Source organism: Carcharodon carcharias, chromosome 30 (genome assembly GCF_017639515.1).
Source record: "Carcharodon carcharias isolate sCarCar2 chromosome 30, sCarCar2.pri, whole genome shotgun sequence".
Classification (NCBI taxonomy): Eukaryota; Metazoa; Chordata; class Chondrichthyes; order Lamniformes; family Lamnidae; genus Carcharodon; species Carcharodon carcharias.
The window spans coordinates 36,354,798-36,380,095 of record NC_054496.1 but is presented as its reverse complement, the minus strand read 5'-3'; the positions used below and the strand labels follow the sequence as shown (position 1 = coordinate 36,380,095).

The window sequence follows — 25,298 nt, the reverse complement described above, 5'->3', positions numbered from 1 at the left end:
GATTGGTGAAGACAAGGTCAGATAGGTTTCTCCCTCACTATCTGCTGCAGACCCAGTCTTTCAGTTATGTTCTTGAGGACTCAGCAGCTGTGATGCTACTGAGCCTCTCTTGGTGATGAACATTTAAGCCCCCCAACCAGAGTACATTTGTGCCCTTCTCACCCTCAGTGCTCCTTCCATGTGGTGCTTATCATGGAGAAGGAGTATTGATTCATCAGCTGAAGTGGGGGCAGTAGGTGGCAATCAGCAGGAGGTTTCCTTTTCCATGTTTGACCTGATGCCATGAGACTTCCTGGGGTCCAGAGTCACTGTTGAGAACTCCCAGAGAAACTCCCTCCCTCCTGTACACCACTGGGCTGCCACCTCTGGTGGGCCTGCCCTGCCAGTGGAACAGGACATCCTCAGGGATGGTAACTGTGTACCATCTACAACATGCACTGTGCTAACTCAAGGCTCCTTTGACAGCAACTTCCAAACCCACAACCTCTACAATCTAGAAGGGCAGCAGCTACATGGGAACACTACCACCTGCAAGTTCTCCTCCAAACCCCACACACCATCTTGATGTGGAACTATAACCACCGTTCCTTCATTGTCACTGGGTTAAAAATCTTGGAATTGTCTCCTCAATAGCACTTGTACCTCGAAACCACATGGAGTGCAGCAGCTCACCACCACCTTCTCAAGGGTCTTTACTGCTGGCCTTGCCAGCAATACCAACATCCTGTGAATAAATAAAAATGCACGGTCACCTCGGATCCCCCAGTGCCCAATGAAACCATGGGTCTCTCACGAGAGAGAGACCATTCTCCCTGCTCCAACCCACATCTCTGCTGAAATTCAGACTTGAACGCCCAGGGAGAACAACTGGGTTAGTGATCACCACCAGAGCTGGCTGGACCACCTGAAACAGTGTCCTGCTGTCCTATGCCAAAACTCATCACTATTCCAGGATCATGCTGCAATGTTAGGAACCCTCCATCTTCTCTATTTCAAACCATCTTTGTAAACCCCTTTCCCATCACCAACAAGAGCAAACAGCTCATGGACTTGGTGACAAATTTCAGATCAGCTGCCTCTGCCACTTCCCCTCGCCCATCAGGACAAACTTCCTCTCTGGCTCCTCCCTCCCCTAAACTCATCTTTCCCCATCTCCCCTCAGGCCTACTCCAACCTCATCTTGTCCCTGACACCAAACCTCATGCTCCCTTAACCTTATGCCCACTAAACTGTTGACCACCCAATTTCTCTTTCTGGTCTGACATTAGCTAATGTTAATACTTTCCTCTCCTCAGGTACTCTGGAAAACCAGTGGGAAGCACTAAAAAGCAAGATCCTAATTGTACAAAGTAGACATGTCCCCCTACAAAAATAAGAGTGGTACTGCCAAATCTTGACCCCCCCCCCCCCACCCACCCCGCTTGTCTAGAGGAATACAGGGAAAGATCAAACATAAAAGAAGCATATGATAGGCACAAAGAACTAAGCACTGCAGATAGCCTAGATGAATATAGGAAGTGCATGGACGAAGTAAAAAAGGAAATAAGGAAGTCAAAGAGAGGACATGAAAAAAGATTAGCAAGTTAAAGATAACCCAAAGATGTTTTACAAATACATTAATGCTAAAAAGGTTAGTTAAGGAAAAAGTGGGACCTCAGATGAAAATGGAATCTTGTGTAGATGCAGAGGCTGTGGGAAGGATTTTTAATGAATATTTTGTCTCTGTGTTTACAAAGGAAAGGGAGAATGTAGATATTGTAGTCCAGGAGGAACGCTGCGAGTTATTGGATGGGTTAGTCATAAAGAGAGAGGAAGTACACGAAGGGTTGAAATCCTCAAAAGTTGATAAGTCACTAGGGCCAGATGGATTGTTTCCAAGGTTGCTGAAGGAAGTCAGGGAGGAGATAACAGATGCTCTGAGGATGATTTTCCAATCTTCACTCGATACAGCGGACTGGAGAAATGCAAACATAGTTCCATTGTTTAAAAAGGGATCAAAGAAATGCCAAACAATTGTAGGCCGGTTACTCTTACATCAGTGGTGAGCAAATTAGTAGAATCAATCCTGAGAGATAGGATTAAATGTCATGTGGAAAGGCATGGACTAGTCAGGGATGGTCAGCATGGATTTGTTAAAGGAAGGTCTTGCCTCAAATCTGATTGAATTCTTTGAGGAAGTGACAAGGGTTGATGAAGGTAGTGCGGTGGATGTTGTGTACATGGATTTTAGCAAGGCATTTGACAAGGTCCCACATGGCAGATTGGTCAGGAAAGTAAAAGCCCATGGGATTCAGGGTTATGTGGCAAACTGAATAAAAGGTTGGCTTTGTAACAGGAAACAAAGGGTAATGTTTGATGAATGCCCTTGCGAATGGAAAGTTGTCTCAACTGGTACTCCACAGGGCTCGGTGTTGGGACCCTTGCTGTTTGTGTTATATATTAATGATTTGGACTTGAACGTGGGGGGCACGATTGGGATATTTGCAGATGACACAAAGACTGGCCGAGTAGTGGATAGTGCAGAGGATAGCCATAATCTCCAAAACGGTATAGATGGGTTGGTGGAATGGGTGGTAAAGTGGCAGATTGATTTTAACAGAGAAGTGTGTGGTCATACATTTAGGGAGGTCATACAGTTACACAATAAATGGGAATATACTAAGAGGGGTAGATGAAGTGAGAGATCTTGGCATACAAGTACGCAGGTCCCTGAAGGAAGCAGTTCAAGTAGACAAGGTTGTAAAGCAGGCATTTGGAATGCTCTTCTTCATTGGCAGAGGTATAGAATATAAAAGTAAGGATATAATGTTGGAATTCTATAAAACACTGGTGAGGCCATAACTGGAGTATTGTGCACAGTTCTGGTCACCATATTACAGGAAGGACATAAGAGCTCTGGAGAGACAGTGCACAGGAGGTTTACAAGAATGTTGCCAGGGTTAGAAAAATGTAGCTACAAGGAGAGATTGGATAGGTTGGGGTTATTTTCCTTAGAACAAAGAAAGTTGAGAGGTGACTTGATTGAGGTGTATAAAATTGAGAGGAATAGCTAGAGTGGACAGGATAAAATTGTTTCCCTTGGTGGAGAATTCTAAAACCAGGGGACATAGAATCAAGATAAGTGGCAGAAGGTGTAGGGGGGACATGAGGAAGAACTTTTTTTTTAACGCAGAGGGTAGTGGGTATCTGGAATTCACTGCCCATTTGGTGGTAGAGGCAGAAACTTTAAACTCTTAAAAAGGACCTGGATCTGCACCTTAAGTGCTGTAAGCTGTAGGGCTATGGGCCAGGTGCAGGAAGGTGGGATTAGAAAGGGCACCTGGGTTTCCTCAGGCTGGCATGGACAAGATGGGCCAAATGGCCTCCTTCTGTGCTGTAACCTCATGGTACTCTTTCCCACACCCTCCTTCAATTTCACTCTCAATGGCCCTGCTTCAATTTCAGTTCAGGTTCCTTGTTCTCAATTCCCGACAGGAGAAATTATTCCCCAAACCCACCCTACCAAATCCTCCCAACAGTTTAAACACCTCAGATCAGCCTCATCCTTCCACCAAGGAGTTAAACTGCTCCTCACCCCAGTCTTTATTCTGGCCAATCAGCATCCAGACTCACCAGAACAAAATGGCTTCTTTGCTGTTTGATGTCCAAACCTCAGAAATCCAGATGTGTGGGTTCCCAGACTTCTGATAACTGAAGCATCACATCAGAGAGAGGCCAACATCCCATTAACCCCAATTACTCTTTTTTTTAAATGAGTATCAGACTCAAATTTGTTCCTTCAACATTCAGATAACAGCATGATTTTTCTTGTTTTTGTTCAAGGTGGATGACCTCACTCTCCTTCAGAGAATTTACCATCATTTGGTCACTCACTCAAATCTCTCAACCCCTTTTGTTCCTGTCTGCGTGACTAATGTCACCTGCAAACTTGGCCAAATAGACTGTTGGATATCCAAGTCAAAGGAAGTTCAGGCACCAGATCAGATCCCTGGGAACCAGCACATGTTAATTCCTGACAGACAATGTTCTCCATGTCCCCAATCACTTCATTTTCCCTCCATGTCTGTGAAAGATGGAATCCCCTTTGAAAGTCCACGTGGACAACACCCTCATTAGTGAGCTCCAATGAAAATTGAGAGTTTAGTCCCATCAACTTAAAGCCATGCTGTCTCTCAGAACACCTTCAGTTTGAGCTGCAGATTCACTATTCCCCACAATAGACAGGCCTGTGTAATTTGGTTGACCAGTCAATTAAACAATTTGATCAGAAGTGAAACATTCTTTAGACAAATGATTATCAAATTAGCACCCTGTTTGCAGTGTGGGAGCAGTGGTATTGTCTTGGGCTATTATTCCAGAGACCCAGGGTAATGTTCTGGGGATTTGTTTAAATCCCACTACAGCAGATGGTGAAATCTGAATTCAATAAAACAATCTGGAATTAAAAGTCTAATTACTGTGAAATCATTACCGAATGTTGTTTAAAACCCATCTGGTTCACTAATGTCCTTTATGGAAGAAAATCTGCCTCCCTTAGTGAAGGAAACACTGAGGGGAAAATGGAAACCAGCAGTCGGCCAACTCTCCACCTGGAGACCTCTCCTGCATCCTTCACTCAGCCTGATTCAGAGACTCTGTTGCAAGCTTGGTCACATCAGTACCCAGAATGAGCAGGGGTCCAAGTAAGGTCTCACCCTCCCACTTCAATGCAGCTTCACTCTCTGCAACATCAAACACTCCAGTTAGAGAGGGGAAAGGGGGACATCCAACATCTAGAGGATCAATGTCCTACCAGCTTCAGGTACAAGATCTCTCCTTCCTCTGGAACCAAACCACAACTCCCTTGTGGCAGCACAGTTACCCACATGGCAACAGGCACAAATGTCAATGCTCGATTCCTTCAATGGGGTCCAGCTAAACAAGAAAGCAGCTCATCAACCAGGTTGTGCATCACATCCCCACACAACACATCCCTGATGGAGAGAGGGGGAACTGACATATTCTGCACCTTCTGGAAAGTACAGCTTTTTTCCTGGAATCCCTCTGAACCACTGAAGCAACTTTCAGGTGACAGGTGATGAAAATCTGAGGGATACATTCAACACAAGTCATGATTCAGTGACTCTCTCCCAACATGGAGACCCCAATGATCAGCTTCCTCTTACCAAGGAACAGTCATCTCCAAGGAAATGGAACACATCCAGGTCAAACTGGAGCTTGTCCAGCTCCCGCTCGTCTCTTGGCAACACAAAGGTTGAAAAGGAGTCCTCAGCTTTGCTGTCCAGGAGGCAACTGAAGAAAGATTAAGAAGAGACAGGAAGTGAATCAAGTGAAGCCATTGAGATGGGACCAGCTGGAGAAAGCAGAGAGCTCCTTACCCATTGTGGTCAATGATGCTGTATCTCAGTGTGGAGTCCTTGTCTGGGCTCAATGTAGCTACACAGTGGTCAATGTAGAGCTTCAGGGGCATGTGGTTGGTCATTGAAACAGAGGCCTCAATGTGAATGAGCTCACCCAGGTAGTAGACAGTCGTAGTGCGCTCTGTAAGCCAGTCACCTGAAGTACTAAGAGGACAACGGTTAGAGACAGTGGCTGTAACTCCCAGTGAGTGACTACAGGAAATCACTCCCCATTCACCCATCACATACCATTCATTAGGCGCAGAGAGAATGACAGATGCCCTTCTCTAGACTTGGTGGAGCTGAATGGGATCCAGGTGGGCTTGATGGGGTTACTGCTCACATTGCCCTTCCTGGAAAGGCAGGGGAGTCATTTCAGGACAACTTCAGGGACCACAATTAGCTGTAGATCTTATTGGCAAAGAGATTAAAGATTTCACCTAAAATACCAACACTCAATGGGAACGACAGCACCATTCTTTCTCACAATGGCAGATTCATGATATTCTGGGGTGTGGTTCAGGTGGGTGGTGTAGATGAGGAAATCTCCAGTCATCTGAAAGAATCAGGTTAAGGAATGAAGAACTGATCTGAAATGAGAATGTTCTACACAGGGGTTAACAGTGAAGTCATCCCATCCCCTGAAAACAATTCTGAAGGGGATTGACAGTGTCAGTGTGAAGAGGTGCTTCACCCCAGCCAGAAGAGAGTTGAATATTATGGGTAGGCATCTCAGGTCAGGGGGTCACTTAAGATTAACGTGACAGGGAATTACTTCATTCAGCAGGTGGTGAATCTTTGGGATTCTATCCCAGAGTGCTGTGAATGCTCAGTCACAGAGTACATTTGAGACAGATGGATTTATTTTGGGGAATGAAGGGAATGTTATGATGTTGCAGATGATACTAGTCAGGTGGATCAAATCCACAAGGGAAACTTGATCATTCGCTCAGTTTTGCAATTAGTCTTTTATTTTGAGATCAGTGCCCAGAATTCAGGAACAACAAGATTGCCGCAAATTCAGGAGGTTTAGATAAAAATGTAAACATTTAAAGAAAAGATTAAGCACATATATTAGGTCTACAAATTAGTATAATAACTCGCAAAATTTTGATTAATCTGATCCCAGTTACACCTTCATTAAGGCAACAGTTAAAAACCAGAATGGAACAGACCCGGGCAAAGCAACACAACACTCTGGACTGGAGAATTAAATACGAGTTAACACATCCTTGGTTCCTTTAGACAGGAACTTGATGCAGATGCTTTTTGCATTTGTAAAAGATCTTAGGATGCCTTGACCACTGATTCAGCCACATCCCCTTTACAGGCAAATTCCATTGTTCTCATATCTTGTTGCAACTTCACTTTTCATAATATAAAAGTTTATTACTAATTTATAAGTAACCTTATGAAAATGTTAACACTTCAGCTTAGTTTCTGAAACTTGGGTGTAACATCCCACCATCTCTTGGAAATTCACACTGTCTGAATTTATATGAAAAAGCAAATTTTCATTGCATCTCATTCTAGATCTTGTTCAATTAAACTGGACTGAAATCTCCAGCTGGTTTGGACTGAATGAGGGGAATAGAGCTGAAAATCCTCAAAACAACAAAAGCAAAGGCTTGGAGGATCCAAAGAGAAGGTTCTAGACCAATGGGGCTGATGTCATAGTTTGGAGAGACTCAGGAACCAGTTAAAGCAAAGTACAATACTAAGTAGAAAGCTAATTTGTAGTTTTATAAAGCAGGAGACAGATATCTCCTCAATATCATTGACAACTCACCCAGTGTTGGAATGAAGAATGGGGAACAACCTACAGCCCAAGCTTAGAGCAAGAGCTGAGGATTCCCATTACCTGCAACCTGCTGCCTCACTCATGGAGTCCATAGTCAAAGAGGACAGTGTAGTTCTGAGAGTAGATCCTGGTTGGCCGACAACCTGCTGTCCCCAGGGTCAGGTCAGCAGCTTTGATCAGGTGCCTGGTTCCAAATAAATCCAGCCGGACCCTGAGCAGCAGCTTGTCCTCTCCACACTGCACCATCACAGTCTGCAGTGGAGACACACTTCCACCCTCAGACACACGGAAATGGGAACCAAAGGGAGGCCCAGAAGGAGAGATTGTCTGAGGCACAGGGGTGGCTTTTACTCTGCTCCATGGAAACCTCTGACCTAGAAACTGTTGCCAAGTGTCAGAGCCACAAACAGCTCCAACTAACACCAGCACTGGGAACAAAGCCCTCACTACAAAATCCTCCATGATACCAAACAACTCAACCATCCCTTCAGCCACCAAGCTGCACTTTTATGCACACAAGCTGCACTCACCTGACACCAATGAGACCAGAAGCAGCAACATTGAACCAATTAATCAGCCACAATCTCCACCAATGACAGAACTCATGGATTTCTTACCAGGAGCGCCAATTTTATTTGGACCAATAGGAGTTGGTCTGGTGGGGAAAGATGTCGATGAACAAAAGGGAAGGTGTGTGATAGGGTGGAGGGCAGGAGAGATTAAAGGATAAAAGGTTTCATGGTACAAAAGCCAAAGGCAGTGGTAATGGGTAAAGTAAAGAAACAAAAGATGTGTCCAGATGAGGTGTGAATGGCTGCATAGCAACCATCTGAATGTAACATAGAATCGTAGAATGTTTACAGCACAGAAAGAGGCCACTTGGCCCATCGTGTCTGCCCCAGCTGAAGAACGAACCCTGATCCCACTTTCGGTCCGTAGCCCTGCAGGTTCCGACAGTTGAGGTGCATATCCAGACACCTTTTCAATGAGTTGAGGGTTCCGGCCTCTACTCCCCTTTCAGGCAGTGAGTTCCAGACCCACACAGTACTTTGGGTGAGAAAAGGTTTTCCTCATCTCCCCTCTAATATTTCTATCAATCACCTAAAATCTATATCCCCTCATCAATGAGCTCTCTGCTGAAGTATATAGGCCCTTCCCATCCAGTCTATCCAGGCCCTTCACAATTTTGTGCATGTCAATCAAATCTCCCCTCAGCCTCCTCTTTTCCAAGGAGGACAACCCCAGCCTCTCCAATCGTTCCTCATATTTGCAATTTCCCAGCCCTGGCAACACCCTGGTAAATCTCCTCTGTTCCCTCTCAAATGCAATTACATCCTTTCTGTAACGAGGTGACCAGAACAGCACACAGTACTCAAGTCGTGAACTAACTAATGTTTTATATAGTTCCAGCATAACCTCCCTGTTCTTATATTCTACACCTCGGCTAAGAAATGAAAGGATTCCATCTGCCTTCTTAACCACTTTCTCAACCTGTCCTGCTACCTTCTGGGATCTGTGGACATTCACTCTTAGACTCCTCACTTCCTCTACACTTCTCAGTCTCCCCCCATTTATTGTGTAATCCTTTGCCTTGTTTGACCTCCCCAAATGCATCACCTCACACTTCTCTGGGTTGAATTCCATTTGCCACTTTTCTGCCCACTTGACCAGTCCATTGATGTCTTCCTGCAGTCCACAACAACTCTCCTCTCGCTATCAAACAATTTTTCTGCTGTCTGCAAACTTCTTGATCATTCTACATTTATGCCCAAATCATTAATATAGAACACAAAAAGCAGGGGGACCAGTACTGAGCCCTGTGGAACCCCGCTGGAAAAAGCCTTCCAGTCACAAAAACATCCATCCTTTGTTTCCTGCCACTGAGCCAATTTTGTATCCAGCTTGCTACATTCCCCTGGATCCTATGGGATTTTATTTTTTTAAACAGTCTGCCATGTAGAACCTTGTTGAAAGCCTTGTTATAATCAATGTGTATCACATCAACTACACCACCCTCATCAATCCTACTTGTTACTTCCTCAGAAACTTCAATCTGATTAGTCAGATATGACCTGTGTACTATAGGCCCCCAAACAGTCAGGGAGAGATAGAGGATCAAATACACAGTCAAATTTCAGACAAGTGAAAGAATAAAAGGGCAGTAATGTTAGGGGATTTTAACTACCCAATAATTAACTGGGATAGTTTTAGTGTGTGAGGAAGGGAGGGAGCAAAATTATAAAGTTGCATCCAGGAGATCTTTTTTTGACGGTGCGTAGAAAGCCCAGCAAGGGACGGGGCAGTTCTGGACCTAATATTCTGAAATGAGCCCAGGCACATGGAAGGCATATCAGTAGGGGAGCATTTTGGAGATAGTGACCATAACTCAGTTAGATTTAGGATAGTTATGGAAAATGATAAGGTTGGACCAGGAATAAAAGTTCTAAACTGGGGAAAGGCTAATTTTACTAAGATGAGATGCGATTTGGCACAAGTGGACTGGGAGCAGCTACTTGCAGATAAAGCTGTGTCAGAGCAGTGGAGGGCCTTCAAGGAGGAAATAGCGAGAGCACAGGGCAAATATGTTTCCGTAAGACAACGGGTGGGGAGAACCAATCCTGGAGAATCCTGGATGTCAAGGGGCATAAAGGTTAGTATGAAGAAAACAAGAGAAGCTTATGGCAGATCCCGAGGGCTCAATGCAGCTGAGTCCTTACAAGAGTGTAAAAAGTGTAGAGGGGAACTTAAAGAGGAAATTAGGAAAGCTAAGAGAGTGCATGAGAAAGCATTGGTGGGTGGAATAAAGGAAAACCCAATGGGGTTATTTAAATATATATAGAGGAAGAGAATAACTAGGGAAAGAGTAGGGCCAATTCGGGATAATAGAGGTAATCTGTGTGGGGACCCGGAAGACATGGGTACAGTCCTCAATGAATCCTTTACGTCAGTCTTCACAATGGAAAAAGATGACGCAGATCCAGATATCAGGGTAGAGGACCAAAATATTAGAGGAAATTAACATAGAGAGAGAGGGGGCACTTGCAGGTCTAACGGCCTTAAAAATGGATAAATCCACAGACCCGAATGAGATGTATCCCAAGCTATTGAGGGAGCCAAGCGAAGAGATTTCAGGGGCCCTGGCAATAATTTTCAAATCCTCTCTGGCCACAGGTGCGGTGCCAGAGGACTGGAGGACTGCTAACGTTGTCCGATTATTAAGAAAGGGAGGAAGGGATAGACCAGGAAATTACAGGCCAGTCAGTCTAACCTCAGTGGCAGGGAAGTTACAAGAAAGAATTCTGAGGGGCAGAATATATCTGGCCTTGGAGAGACAAGGATTAATCGGGGACAGTCAGCATGGGTTTGTTAAGGGACGGTCGTGTTTGAAAAATTAGTCTGAATTTTTTGAGGAGGTAACCAGGAGTGTTGATGAGGGTAATGCATTTGACTTTAGCAAAGCTTTTGAAAAGATCCCCATGGCAGACTGGGCATGAAAGTAAGAGCCCATGGGATCCAAGGCAAAGTGGCATATCGGATCAAAAATTGGCTGAGAGGCAGGAAGAAGAGGGTGATGGTACAGGGATGTTTCTATGACTGGAAGTCTATTTCTAGTGTGGTTCCGCTGAGCTTGGTGATGTGACCCTTGCTCTTTGTGTTGTAAATAAATTATTTAGATTTAAATGTAGGGGGTATGATCAAGAAGTTTGCAGATAAGATGAAAATTGGTAGAGTGGTAAATAGTGAGGAGGATAGCCGGAAACTGCAGGAGGATATCAATGGACTGGTCAGGTGGGCAGAATAGTGGGAAATGGAATTCAACCACAAAAAGTATGAGGTAATGCATTCGGGGATGGCTAACAAGGCAAGGGAATACACTATGAATGGTAGGACCCTGAAAAGCACTAAATATCAGAGGGACCTTGGTGAGCATATCCATAGATCCCTGAAGGTAGCAGGGCAGGTAGATAAGGTGGTTAAGAAGGCATGTGGGATACTTGCCTTTATTAGCCGAAGCATAGAATACAACAGCAGGGAGGTTATGCTGGAACTGTATAAAACGCTGGTTAGGACACAACTGGAGTACTGTGTGCAGTTCTGGTCACCACATTATAGGAAGGATGTGAATGCGCTGGAGTGGGTGCAGAGGAGATTTACCAGGATGCTGCCTGGGCTGGTGTGTCTGAGCCATGAGGAAAGATTGGATAGGCTGGGGTTGTTTTCCTTGGAGCAATGAAGGCTGAGAGGGGACCTGATAGAGATGTATGAGATTATGAAGAACATGGAGAGGGTCGATAGGAAGGCACTTTTTCCACTAGTAGAGGGGTCAATAACCAGGGGGCATAGATTTAAGGTAAGAGGTAGAAGGCTTAGAGGGGTGTTGAGGAAAAAGTTTTTCACACAGACAGTGGTGGGAGTCTAGAACTCATTGCCTGAAAGGGTGGTTGAGTCAGAAACTCTTGTAACATTTAAGAAGTATTCAGATATTCACTTGCATTGCCATAGCCTCCAGGGCTATGTGCCAAGCATTGGAAAATGGGATTAGTGTAGTCAGATCTTTGTTGACTGGAATGTACAGAGCCTGGGGTACATTTAATCCGGCCCTGGTGATTTATCCACTTCTGGCGATGCTAATCCCCTTGATACTTCCTCTCTCCCTACGTTTATCACATGAAATATATCACACTCCTCCTCCTGAACTGTCCCACCCATTTCTTTGTGGGAACATGTTTACTCTGAACCCCTTGAATCTCCCCGTTGTTTGCCTCTCACTGCCCTGACACTGATTTACCTTCAAGTAGCTGTTTCCAGTCCACTTTTTCTAAATCACTCCTCAGCTTATAAAATTGGCCGTGCCCCAATTTAGAAGTTTAACTCCTGTTCTATCTCTGTCCTTTTCCACAATGATGTTAAAATTAACTGAACTATGATCACTCCTACCAAAATGCTCCCCACTGTGACTCCTTCTACCTGATTCATTTTTTAAAGCTTAGTCCAGAACTGTGCCCTCTCCTCTTGGACTTGCTACATACTGGCCAAAAAAGTTCTCCTGAATGCATCTCGAGAATTCTGTTCCCTCCATTCCTCTCACACTTAAACTATCCCAGTTAATATTGGGGTAGATAAAACCCCCTACAATTACTGCCGTACTGTTTTTGCACTGCTGAAAGTTTTGCCTCTATATTTTCTCTCCTATCTTCCTCTGACTGTTTGGAGGTCTATAGCACATTCCCAGCAGTGTGACTGCCTCTTTTTTGATCCTAAAATCAATCAACCTGGCCTCAGTTGATGATCCATCTAATATATCAATCCTTCTCACAGATGTAATTGCTTCTCTAACAGAAATGGCCATCCCAGCTCCCTTTTTATCTCTGTCTCTATCTTGTGTGAAAACCCTGTAACATTGGTGTTACATTTCGCTCGATCTAACTGAACTTAGTGGACACACAGACGGAGCTGGCTATATGTTTGAGCCACACACTGGATGGTTTGTGTTTTATTTCTCACACTGGGTGACAGCACTGTTTTACAAAAAATAGACACAGCACATTGCTGAAAGATTGTTCTGATATAGAAATGTATGAAATTAAAGCCGAGTGTGGATATTAAGGATTTGACTCAGTCTATGAAAGGATTAAAAACTGAAACTCAGCTAAAAGAACAGCTAAAAATCATTTGGCAAAGAGCAGAGAGGGAGAGACATTAATTTCACACACACATGTAGACATGGGGGCCTTGAGAAAGACTATTCCAGACAGGGAGTTGAAGCTGAGAACATTGCTGCTGCAATGGACAGATAAACATGTTTTGATTTGCAAGAACTCTCATTCAAACAAAGAACCTCAGAAATATAACAGGCAATAGTTATGTAATTCAAAGTAAAAAGATTTTCTATAAATTAGAAACTTAGATAAACAAGCCAGTCAGATTTTGCGGGACCATCAGAAAGATGAGACCTGATATTGTTTGCGCTCAACCTGAGACAAAGGCAGCAGAAAACTACACTTTATACTTCTGACTGAGTACAAAAACCAGTTGTCAATTGTTTGAATATCCTACTTTTATTTTCCAAGTGGATTTGAGGATTGCATTTACTTTTAATTGCATTTGAACTTTGTAGTCATAGATAGATGAATGATTTTATCTTGAAAAAAACAAAAGACTGCGGATGCTGGAAATCCTAAACAAAAACAGAATTACCTGGAAAAACTCAGCAGGTCTGACAGCATCGGCGGAGAACAAAAGAGTTGATGTTTCGAGTCCTCATGACCCTTCTTCAGAACTGAGTGAATATAAGGAGGGGTGAAATATAAGCTGGTTTAAGGTGGTGGTGGGGGGAGGGGGTGGGTGCGTTGGGTGGGGGGAGAGAAGTTGGGGGGCTGCTGTTGTGGTTGTAAGCAAGCAGTGATAGGAGCAGATAATCAAAAGATGTCACAGACGAACAAAAGAACACAGAGGTGTTGAAGGTGGTGATATTATCTAAACGAATGTGCTAATTAAGAATAGATGGAAGGGCACTCAAGGTACAGCTCTAGTGGGGGTGGGGTGAAAAGATTAGCAGGGCATAAAAGATTTAAAAATAATGGAAATAGGTGGGAAAAGAAAAACCTATATAAATTATTGGAAAAAAACAAAAGGAAGGGGGAAGAAACAAAAAGGGGTTGGGGCTGGTGGGGGGAGTTCAATATCTAAAGTTGTTGAATTCAATATTCAGTCCAGAAGGCTGTAATGTGCCTAGTCGGAAGATGAGGTGTTGTTCCTCCAGTTTGCGTGGGCTTCACTAGAACAATGCAGCAAGCCATGGACAGACGTGTGGGCAAGACAGCAGGGTGGAGTTTTAAACTGGTAAGTGACAGGGAGGTTTGGGTCATTCTTGCGGACAGACCGCAGGTGTTCTGCAAAGCGGTCGCCCAGTTTACGTTTGGTCTCTCCAATGTAGAGCAGACCGCATTGGGAGCAATGAATGCAGTAGAATAAGTTGGGGGAAATGCAAGTGAAATGCTGCTTCAGTTGAAAGGAGTGTTTGGGCCCTTGGACGGTGAGGAGAGAGGAAGTGAAGGGGCAGGTGTTGCATCTTTTGCGTAGGCATGGGGAGGTGCCATAGGTGGGGTTTGAGGAGTAGGGATTGATGGAGGAGTGGACCAGGGTGTCCCGGAGGGAATGATCCCTACGGAATGCCACCGGGGGTGTGAAGGGAAGATGTGTTTGGTGGTGGCATCATGGTGGAGTTGGCAGAAATGGCAGAGGATGATCCTTTGAATGCGGAGGCTGGTGGGGTGATAAGTGAGGACAAGGGGGACCCTATCATGTTTCTGGGAGGGAGGAGAAGGTGTGAGGGCGGCTGCGCGGGAGATGGGCTGGACACAGTTGAGGGCCCTGTCAACAACCGTGGGTGGAAAACCTTGGTTAAGGAAGAAGGAGGACATGTCAGAGGAACTGTTTTTGAAGGTAGCATCATCAGAACAAATGCAACAGAGGCAAAGGAACTGAGAGAATGGGATGGAGTCCTTACAGGAAGCGTGGTGTGAAGAGCTGTAGCCGAGGTAGCTGTGGGAGTTGGTAGGCTTGTAATGGATATTGGTGGACAGTCTATCACCAGAGATTGAGACAGAGAGGTCAAGGAAGGGAAGGGAAGTGTCAGAGATGGACCATATGAAAATGATGGAGGGATGGAGATTGGAAGCAAAGTTAATAAATTTTTCCAAGTCCCGACGAGAGCATGAAGCAGCACGGATGTAATCATCGATGTACCGGACAAAGATTTGTGGAAGGGGGATGGAGTAGGACTGGAACAAGGAATGTTCCACATACCCCATAAAGAGACAGGCATATCTGGAGCCCTTGCGGGTACCCATAGCCACACCATTTATTTGGAGGAAGTGAGAGGAGTTAAAGGAGAAATTGTTCAGTGTAAGAACAAGTTCAGCCAGATGGAGGAGAGTAGTGGCGGATGGGGATTGTTTGGGCCTCTGTTCGAGGTAAAAGCTAAGGGCCCTCAGACCATCCTGGTGGGGGATGGAGGTGTAGAGGGACTGGACGTCCATGGTGAAGAGGAAGCGGTTGGGGCCAGGGAACTGGAAATTGTTGATGTGACGTAAGGTGTCAGAGGAATCACGGATGTAGGTGGGAAGGGACTGGACAAAGGGAAAAAGATGGGAGTCAAGATAACGAGAAATAAGTTCCATGGGGCAGCAGCAGGCTGACATGATCGGTCTACCGGGACAGTTATGTTTGTGGATTCTGGGTAGGAGGTAGAAGCGGGCCGTCCGAGATTGGGCGACTATCAGGTTGGAAGCTGTTGCAGGAAGATCTCCAGAGGAGATGAGGTCAGTGACAGTCCTGGAAACAATGGCTTGATGTTCAGTGGTGGGTCATCTCCAGAGAGAGGTAGGAGGAAGTGTCTGTGAGTTGACACTCAGCCTCCACGAGGTAGAGGTCAGTGCACCAGACAACAGCACCACCCTTGTCAGCGGGTTTGATGACAATGTTGGGGTTGGACCTGAGAGAACGGAGTGCAGTAAGGTGAGAGAGAGACAGATTAGAATGGGTGAGAGGAGCAGAGAAATTGAGACGACTAATGTCACGCCAACAGTTCTCAATGAAAAGATCAAGAGAAGGTAATAATCAAGAGGGAGGGGTCCAGGTGGAGGGAGAATATTGTAGGGGGTAAAAGGATCCGTTGAACAGGAAGAGGACTCCTGCCCAAAGAAGTGAGCACGGAGACGAAGACAGCGGAAGAAGAGTTCAGCATCGTGCCGAGCCCAAAATTTATTGAGATGAGGGCGTAAGTGTATGAAACTAAGTCCTTTGCTGAGCACTGAACGTTCAACGTCAGAGAGGGGAAGGTCAGGGGGTATAGTGAATACACGGCCGGGGCTGGGATTGGAAGATGGGGTGGGGACGGAGGGACAGGCAGGGGTGGAGGGTCCTTGATGGGTGTTAGTGTCGATGAGTTGTTGGAGCTTGCGTTCATTAGCACTTGAGAGAAAGAGAAAAAGTTTCTTGTTGAGGCGTCAGATGAGACGAAGAATAAAATGAAACTGGGGGCACGCGCAGCTTTGAAAAAGGGTGCGGCTGTGCTGCTGGGGGGAGAGGTCGAGTGTGTTCATATGGCAGTGCATGGCACTGAGTGTGGATCTCAGAATGTGACAGGAACAGCAGTCCGAGAAACGTTTTATGTCCCGGAGATACCTGTAATCCTGGGTGGGTCGAAACAAGAGGGATGGAATTTCAGTTGAAATCCACGTGGGGTAAGTTGGAGATGGAGACAGTCACTGAGAAAGGAGATATGGCTGTGAAAGTGGGTTTTAGTAAACACCTTGTCAAACACCAGGAGAGAAATGGAAAGCAATGAAGGTGAACAAGGCAAAAGAGAGATACGGAAATCTTGTCCCAGAGAGGAGCAAAACCTCTTCAAGGTAGGCATTTCTTGAAGAGGAGTGACAGTCAATTAAACACAGAGATAAACAGAGATAAAGATTTTATCTTGCACTTCACTCTGCAATATTCAAAAAATTATTAGAATATAATCCAATTTTTGAGCTATTTCTAAGGCATTATTAAGTAACCATTTAAAAAGTTGTAGATTCACTCTGTAAAGTTCAGGTAGCCTAATTCTTCTAGAATTCTAAAATAGTGAATTCTAAGCCCTGGGAGTGCCAAAGCTTTTTAAGAGAGTAATTTCTACTATAATTTACATGTAAAGGTGTATTATATTGTCACTGGATTAGTCATCCAGAGACCCAGCCTAATGCACTGGGGAGAAGGGTTTAAATCCCACCACGGCAGCTGGTGGAATTTGAATTCAGTTAATAAATCTGAAATATAAAGCTAGCCTCAGTAATGCTGAACGTGAAACTATCATCGATTGTTGTAAAAACCCATCTGGTTCACTTACGTCCTTCAGGAAAGGAAATCTGTCCTTACCCAGTCTGGCCTACATGTGACTCTGGACTCCCAGCAATGTGGTTGACTCTTAACTGCGCTGTGAAATGACCTAGCAAGGTCAGTTCAAGGGCAATTAGGGATGGGCAACAATGTGCTGAGATATCTTTGTTTAGTCTAAATACTCCTGGGACAGAGCACATTTTATCTTAAGACCAAATCCATATCCAGCATCACTGACTTAAGCTCTGATAATGGTTTAAATTCTCTATTAGTTCAGAATATGTTTGTCTGAATAAATGTATCTTCCTGGAGGGTAAAGCTAGCAGATTCCGAACATGGAAATCCAAATTGTCAGGAAACAGAACTTAATTCTGGGAACTATAATTACCGGAACATTCCCAACATCCAATTCTGTCCTGATATAAAGTCTGTAGTCTCAAGAGGCTGTGACCTTCACATGATTGGAAAACACGTCATTTGCAGTTGGAATCAGACACATTGCCATTGTACCACGAGCTCTATAGCAAAGAGTGGGAGCTGGAACCACATGAGGGTGACGGTTACAGATTGTCACCGGGGCTCTCGGAGTGTGACAGACGGAACCAGCAGCAGTCAGACCACATCAACAACAGCTCAGGATCCCGCTCTCTAATCCAGACACTGCCGGTGGAGAGCTGCCGGTCCGGACCTTAGCCGTGTCTGGGAGCTGCCTGTCTCTCTCTCGTTTTACTGTCTGGGACCCATCCAGGTACAGCTCACACACAGGCTCAGGAATCCCACTCCTAACAGATTCACTTCTCTAAACCTGGTTTAACATGAGAACACAATAGGAGCAGGAGTAGGCCATACGGCCCCTTGAGTCTGCTCTAACATTCAATAGGATCATGGCTGATCTTGTGCCTCAACTTCATTTTTCCACCTACTCCACATATCCCTTGATTCCCAAAGAGATCCAAAATCTGTTCCTTCTCAGCCTTAAGTATATTCAACGATGGAGCATCCACTACCTTCTGGGGTAGAGAATTCCAAAGGTTCACAAACGCTCTGAGTGAAGAAATTTCTCCAAATCTCAGTTCTAAATAATTGGCCCCTTTTATCCTGAGTCTGTGCCCCTGACTCAAGATTCCCCAGTCAGGGGAAACAACCTTTCAGTATCTATCCTGTCAAGCCCCTTCAGAATCTTATACGTTTCAATGAGATCACCTCTCATTCTTCTGAACTCTGGGGAATATCGCCAATTTTACTCAGCCTCTCATCACAGGGACCAATCTATTGAACCTTTGCTGTTCCACCTCCAATACAAGAAAATCCTTCCTTAAATATGGAGACCTAAACTGTGCACAGTGTTCCAGGTGTTGTCTCCCCAAAGTGTTGTGCAATTTTAACAAGACCTCCTTATTCTTGTGCCCCAATTTCTTTGCAATAAAAGCCAGCCTGTCACTTGCCTTCCCAATTGCTTGCTGTACCGGCATGCTAACTTTCTATGTGCTTGATACAAGTACACACAAGTGTCACTGCACAACAACATGTCAAAGTTTCATGCCTTTTAAAAATTATTCTACTTTTCTATTCTCGTTGCTAACGTCAATAATCCGCAGCTACACAGTATCTGACAATTTGTTCCCCATTCACTGAACCTGTCAGTTACACTTTGCAGCCTCTTTGTGTGCTCCTCACAACTTACATTCCCACCTAGTTTTGTATCATCAGCAAACTTGGATAGAGTAATACAGTATTATTATTATTCTACGTTATTGATCTCTTTGTCTAAATCATTAACAGGGATTGTAAATAGTTGAGGCCCCAGCTCTGATCCTTGCAGCAATCCACTAGTTAGCGGCTGAGAAAGCGAAAATGTCCCATTTATCCCTACTCTCTGCTACTTTTCCATTGTCCAATCATCCACCCATGCTAAATGGATAGATGGATCCATGTCAGAAGTTTAATGGATAATTTGAGACAATTTCAGAAGAGTAAAAATGCAATTTTAGAAGCAAACAAGCCCCAACAAAATGGCCCAGGGAACTTGTTTTCAATAACATCCATTGCATCCATGATACCAGGCTGGAGTAACAGAGAATTCCTCTGAATATATTCAGAAATCCTTGGAAATGCTCATCAGCTCTGATAGCATCTCTACAGAGAGAAATCGAGTTAACATTTCAGGCATCAGAACTGGACAAGTTTGAAAAGTCATCGACTTGAAGCAATAGGAGGGTGAGAAAATGGACAATAGGGAAGCTCTGTGATTGGGTGTAAGACTGGGAGAGATTAAATGACAGAAGAGTTAGTCGTGTGGAGTCAAAGGGAGTGGAAATGGGACAAGTAAAGAAACAAAAGATGTGCCTCGAGCAGATGTGCTGCGTTCTGAATGTAAGAACAAGAGTAAGAGTGAAACATGAAAAGAAATGGAGACAGTATGGAGACAGAGATTCCAGTCTGTAATGGTTGAACTCAGTGTTGAGTCTGGAAGGCTGTAAAGTATCGAATTGAAAGATGAGGTCGGAATCTTCCGAGGAATGTCAATTACTGTCGGATTGCCACTCCGCTCCTACTTTCCTCCAGCACACCGCAGCGCCACGTTTCTGACCAGGTCTTCCCATCCCGGCTTCTCCAGAAATGTGGAGTGAGCCTGAAATGGAACTGGTTCTTCATAGCGTCGGATCATTGGGGGAGGACAGGCCACGCCCCCTTTTCACAACACCAGCTGCTGGATTTTTTTTATTCATTCACAGGATGTGGGCTTCACTGGCTGGGCCAGCATTTATTGCCCATCCCGAGTTGCCCTTTAGAGGGTGGTGGTGAGCTGTCTTCTTGAACCGCTGCAGTCCACGTGGTGTAGGTACACGCACAGCGCTGTTAGGAAGGGAGTTCCAGGATTTTGACCAGTAAGAGTTTAAATGTCCCAAAGCTTCTTTGGAAAGCTACAGAGGGAAGGTAAGTGAGTAATGGGAGTGGGTGGGCAAGGGGGTAGGGTGTGTGAGGTAACTGGGTAAGGGGATAGGGTGTCAGGTGTGTGAGATGGAAGCTGGGTAGGTTGGCATGTGGGTAAGCAGGTAGCTGGGGCAAAGGCTAGTCAGGTTGGGTTGGGGGAATGGGGTGTGCTGGGGGAGTCGGGTGGAGCAGCTAGTCAGGTTGAGTTGGGGGTGTCGGGAGGTCAATGGTGAGTCAGGGGTGAGGGGGTAGTTGGGGGTCTAGTGGGAGTCGAGTGTGGGGACATTGTGAGTGATTGGTCGGTCAGCTGTGCAGTTACCCAGGAGTTAGACTACATTTTCATCGGTCTAACATTTCCTGGGTATCTATTCAGGTAAATACATGGGAACTGTCTGAAGTTGGAGACTTTTGTGGAGGGTCCCAGGGACCAGGTGAATTGCCATCAGATGTTCACACTTCCCTGGCAGTTCCCGTGGAGTCAGTGTTTTGGGACTTCTGATAATGTCCCATGGTGCATCTTCCGGGGTACATCCATCCGGACTCCGACTATCCGGAGAAAATCCCAAGATATTCTATAAGCATATCAATGGGAAAAGGATAACCAGAGAAAGAGTAGGGCCCATATGTGACCAATGGGGCATTCTATGGGTGGAGCCAGAGGACATCGCTAGAGTGTTGAATGAATAATTCACATCCGTTTTCACCCAAGAGAATGAGGATGAAGGTATGGAACTCGGGGAGAGAGACTGCGAGGTTCTTAAGCAAACTGATATGGGTGTGACAAGGTCTTAGAGGTGTTGGCAGGCTGAAAAGTGGACAAATCTCCAGGTCCTGATGATTTGTGTCCCAGACTGCTGAGGGAGGCAAGGAAGGAGATCGTAGGGTCTCTGAGCCAAATTTTTAATTCCTCTCTGGCCACAGGGGAGGTGCCAGAGGACTGGAGAACAGCTAATGTGGTTCCACTATTTAAGAAGGGCTGTAGAGGTAAGCCAAGGAACTACAGGCCAGTGAGTCTCACGTCAGTGGTAGGGAAGCTATTGGAGAAAGTTCTGAAGGAGAGTATCTATCTCCAGTTGGAGAGGCAAGGTTTGATCAGGGATAGTCAGCATGGCTTTGTCAGAGGGAGGTCATGCCTAACAAATTTGATTGAATTTTTTGAGGAGGTGACCAGGTGTGTAGATGAGGGCAGTGCCATTGATGTAGTTTATATGGATTTCAGCAAAGCCTTTGGCAAGGTCCCACATGGGAGACTTATAAAGAAGGTGAATGCACATTGGATACAGGGTAATTTCATAAGGTGGATTCAAAATTGGCTTAGTTGTAGGAGGCAGAGTGTGATGACAGGAGGATGCTTTAGTGACTGGAAGCTAGTATCCAGTGGCATACCACAGGGATCTGTGATCACCCTATTATTTGTCACTTATATAAACGATATAGATGACTTTGTGGGGGTGGGGGGCAGTGGGGGGGTGGGGGGTGTTGGCGGCGGTAGTATTAGTAAGTTTGTGGATGACACAAAGATTGGCTGGGTGGTTAACAGTGAGGTTGAGTGTCTTGGGCTACAGGAAGGTATAGACGGGATGGTCAAATGGGCAGATAAGTGGCAGATGGAATTAAACTCTGAAAAGTGTGAGGTGATACACTTTGGAAGGAGTAATTTGACAAGGAAGTATTCAATGAACGGCATGACACTAGAAAGTTCTGAGGATAACGGGACTTTGGTCTGTGTGTCCATAAATCTCTGAAGGCAGAGGGACATGTTGGTGGGGTGGTGAAAAGGCATATGGGACACTTGCCTTTATCAATCGAGACGTAGATTACAAAAGTAGGGGGTTCATGTTGGAGTTGTATAGAACCTTGGTGAGGCCACAGCTGGAGTACTGTGTGCAGTTCTGATCACCACATTATAGGAAGGATGTGATTGCACTGGAGGGGGCACAGAGGAGATTCACCAGGATGTTGCCTGGGATGAAACATTTAATTAATGAAGAGAGGTTGGATAGACTTGGGTTGTTTTTGTTGGAGCAGAGAAGACTGAGGGGCGACCTGATCGAGGTGTACAAGATCATGAGGGGCATGGACAGGGTGGATAGGGAGCAGCTGTTCCCCTTATTGGAAGGGTCAGTCATAAGGGGGCATAAGTTCAAGGTGAGAGGCAGGAGGTTTAGGGGGGATATGAGGAAAAACTTTATTACCCAGAGGGTGGTGTCAGTCTGCAATGCTCTGCCTGGGAGGGTGGTGGAGACGGGTTGTCTCACCTCCTTTAAAAAGTACTTGAATTAACATTTGCCACATCATAACATTCAAGGCTATGGGCCATGAGCTGGTAAATGGGATGAGGTAGGTAGGTCAGGTGTTTTTCATGTCTTGGTTCAGACTCAATGGGCCGAACGGCCTCTTCTGCACTGTGATTGTGTGAGATCTGGAGAACGCCTGTGAAATCAGCCTTAAAACTGAACACAACAAGCAACCAACTTACAGATAGAATCCACAACCCGAAGATTCAAACTCCAATACCCTCCGGACTGACCGAGCCAATCCTGAGGCACTGGCTCTTCCCTGCCTGTTATTGGATGGAGACAGCTGTTGGCTCTGCCCCACGGAGAGGAGTTTGTTCCACAGACCATGAACCAGCTTCCCCTCAGTTCCCAGCTTGATCTGTAAATCCACCCACTGAAGCCTGAAACTGTGATATATTCCCCTCACTGATCAATAATTCAACTTCAATCGTTCGCTCTTTTTACATTCCAAACATTGATGACCATTTCCATCAACATTTAATTCTCTCTCCCTCCTTATTTCATTTGTGCTTTTCCTCTGAAACATTTCATCCCAATTATTGACGAGAGGGAGGAACTGAACAGAAGAGATTTACTAGAATGCTACCAGGGGTGAGGGACTTCAGTTTTGTGGGGAGAGAAATGAACAGAAGAGATTTACTAGAATGATACCAGGGGTGAGGGACTTCAGTTTTGTGGGGAGACAGGAGAAGCTGGGGTTGTTCTCCTTGGAGCAGAGAAGACGCAATTTGACAGAGGCGTTCAAAATCCTGAACTGTTTTGATCGGGTCAACAGGGAGAAACTGTTTCCAATGGCAGACGGGTCGATAACCAGTGGACACAGATTTAAGGTGATTGACAACAGAAGCAGAGGAAACATTTTTAACACAGTGAGTTTCAGTGATCTGGAATGTTCTGTCTGATCGGCTGCTGGAAGCAGATTCAGTAGTAACTTTCAAAACAGATTTCGATCAATACTGGAATAGAAATGTCCAGGGCTTTAGAGTAAAAGCAGGAATTAGGACTGATTGTATAGTTTCACCAAAAAGGCAGCACAGACACGATGGGTCAAATGGCCTCCTGCTTCCTTGCATCATTCTATAATTGTACAAGCAGAATGTTGGTCCAATTCCCTCTGAGCTGGGAGAGGATCAAACACAGATACCTAATATAAACACCACACCCCAACCAACTGAACAAGCCTGTCCTTTACTCTCTCTTTCTCACAGCCTCTGCTCCTCATTTTTTCTGTCTTTCCAGCCTGTTCTGTTCCTCTGACCTTCATTCCTGACATTCTATTGACCACGGCCGACTCACTGTCCCTCTCACTCCCACCGTCTCTCCGCCCCTTCACCCATGTCCAAACCTCTCGGTTGAACAGCCTCCCATTTCTGCTCATCCGCTCCATTAATATAAGAGGAAAACATTCTCCAACAGACATTTCCAGACAGTCAACGTTACATTAAGACAAGGTTAAGATCCAATTCATTCCCTTTAAACATGGGGAGAACAGGTCTCCCTGTTCAGGCTCAGGGTCAGATGTGGTTTCACTCCCATTCGTCTGAGAGATATGAGAGTTGAAAATCACTCCTTGGATTCTCTCTAATTAAAATGGAGAAGAAACCAAATTAAAACTCTCAAAACCAGGGAGTGAACAATGGTTCTTCAATCTGACACAGTCCCAATGGAGTTATTTCCACCTCACCATGAGCTAATCTTCTTACAAGGAATAGAATTCCCGGGGAAATTTCCCCAGTGGCTCGTTCCTCACTTCAGGGGAATGGGACCCAACCAGATCTCGGAGCTCAGATTATGTTAATGTTCAGCTGATAATATCTTAATATTATCTGGTGTTGGAGCCACTTTTAATCAGGTTCATGAACAAATTCTTCCATCATCCCTTCTCCCACATTGCACCTCTCGCTCTCATTCATTCTTTATTCCTTACAATCCAGAAAGGGTTCGGAATCAGAGCTCACACCAAATCCTCTGTACACAGACCCTCTTCTGTAACCCTGTTTGATGCAAGAGACCACTGGATAAATTACACCCTTTATAAACACTGAAAGCTGTCTCACAGTGCTGGACACGTAGTTAAATACACTGCAGTGTTTATAGATCGTTTTCCAGTTCACAGTCTGTTCCAATTCATTAGCTTCGGAAGGACGAGCAATCAGAATGAGAAACTGTACAAGGTCAGATGGCATCTGAATCACATTCAATTTCATTTGATTCAATGTTCCATGTATACCAGGATTGCCAAGTGGTTAATGTGTTGGACTTAAGATCCAATGGACATGTGTCTGCGTGGGTTCAAACCCCACTCCTGGTAGTTGTGTTTTTCAGGTGTTACTTGTCATCTTGCTGCTCAATTTAACAGAAGAAATAGGAGCACATGGTCCCTCGCGGCTTCTCTGTCATTCAATTAGATCATAACTCATCGAATCATGGACTCAACTCCACTTACTATACTGTTCCCCACAACCCTTAATGCTCCTGTCATTTAAGATTCAGTCTAACTCAGCTTTGAGTATATTCAATGAGCCAGTCTCCACTGCTCTCTGGGGTAGAGAATTCCAAAGATTCACAATCCTCTGAGAGAAGAAATTCCCCCTCATCTCTGTTTGAAATGGGTAATCGCTTCACACCATCATCCATTCTGTTGTTTAATCACTCCTTCCTGTGGTAGAAGGGTCTAGCACATACAGGGTTAAAGTGGGACTGAGCCCAGTACCACCCACACAATGATGTAAGAAGGCACTTGACCCAGACCGAGGGTCGGTGTGTTGTTGAATAGAGATGTATTAAGACCTGGACATGGAGTTAGCTCCTTGCCTGTACCCTTTACTGTGTATATGTATATTGTTACAAATAGTTAATAAAGACTTGCTGTTAATATTCAGAAGACTATGAAGATTTCTTGAACAGACAGATTGTGTGACCAACACCATCCCAAAAAGGTGGCAGCCCAGGATCAAAAACCCTCAACTTAACTAAAAC

At 45.0% G+C, this 25,298-nt stretch overlaps 1 non-coding gene across 1 annotated transcript; it reads left to right on the top strand.

The window, feature by feature from the left end:
- The first annotated feature begins 24,547 nt into the window (after positions 1–24,547).
- trnal-uaa lies at positions 24,548–24,630 on the top strand. The gene has a single exon. It is a non-coding gene; the product is annotated as a tRNA-Leu (tRNA).
- The last annotated feature ends 668 nt before the right edge of the window (positions 24,631–25,298 follow it).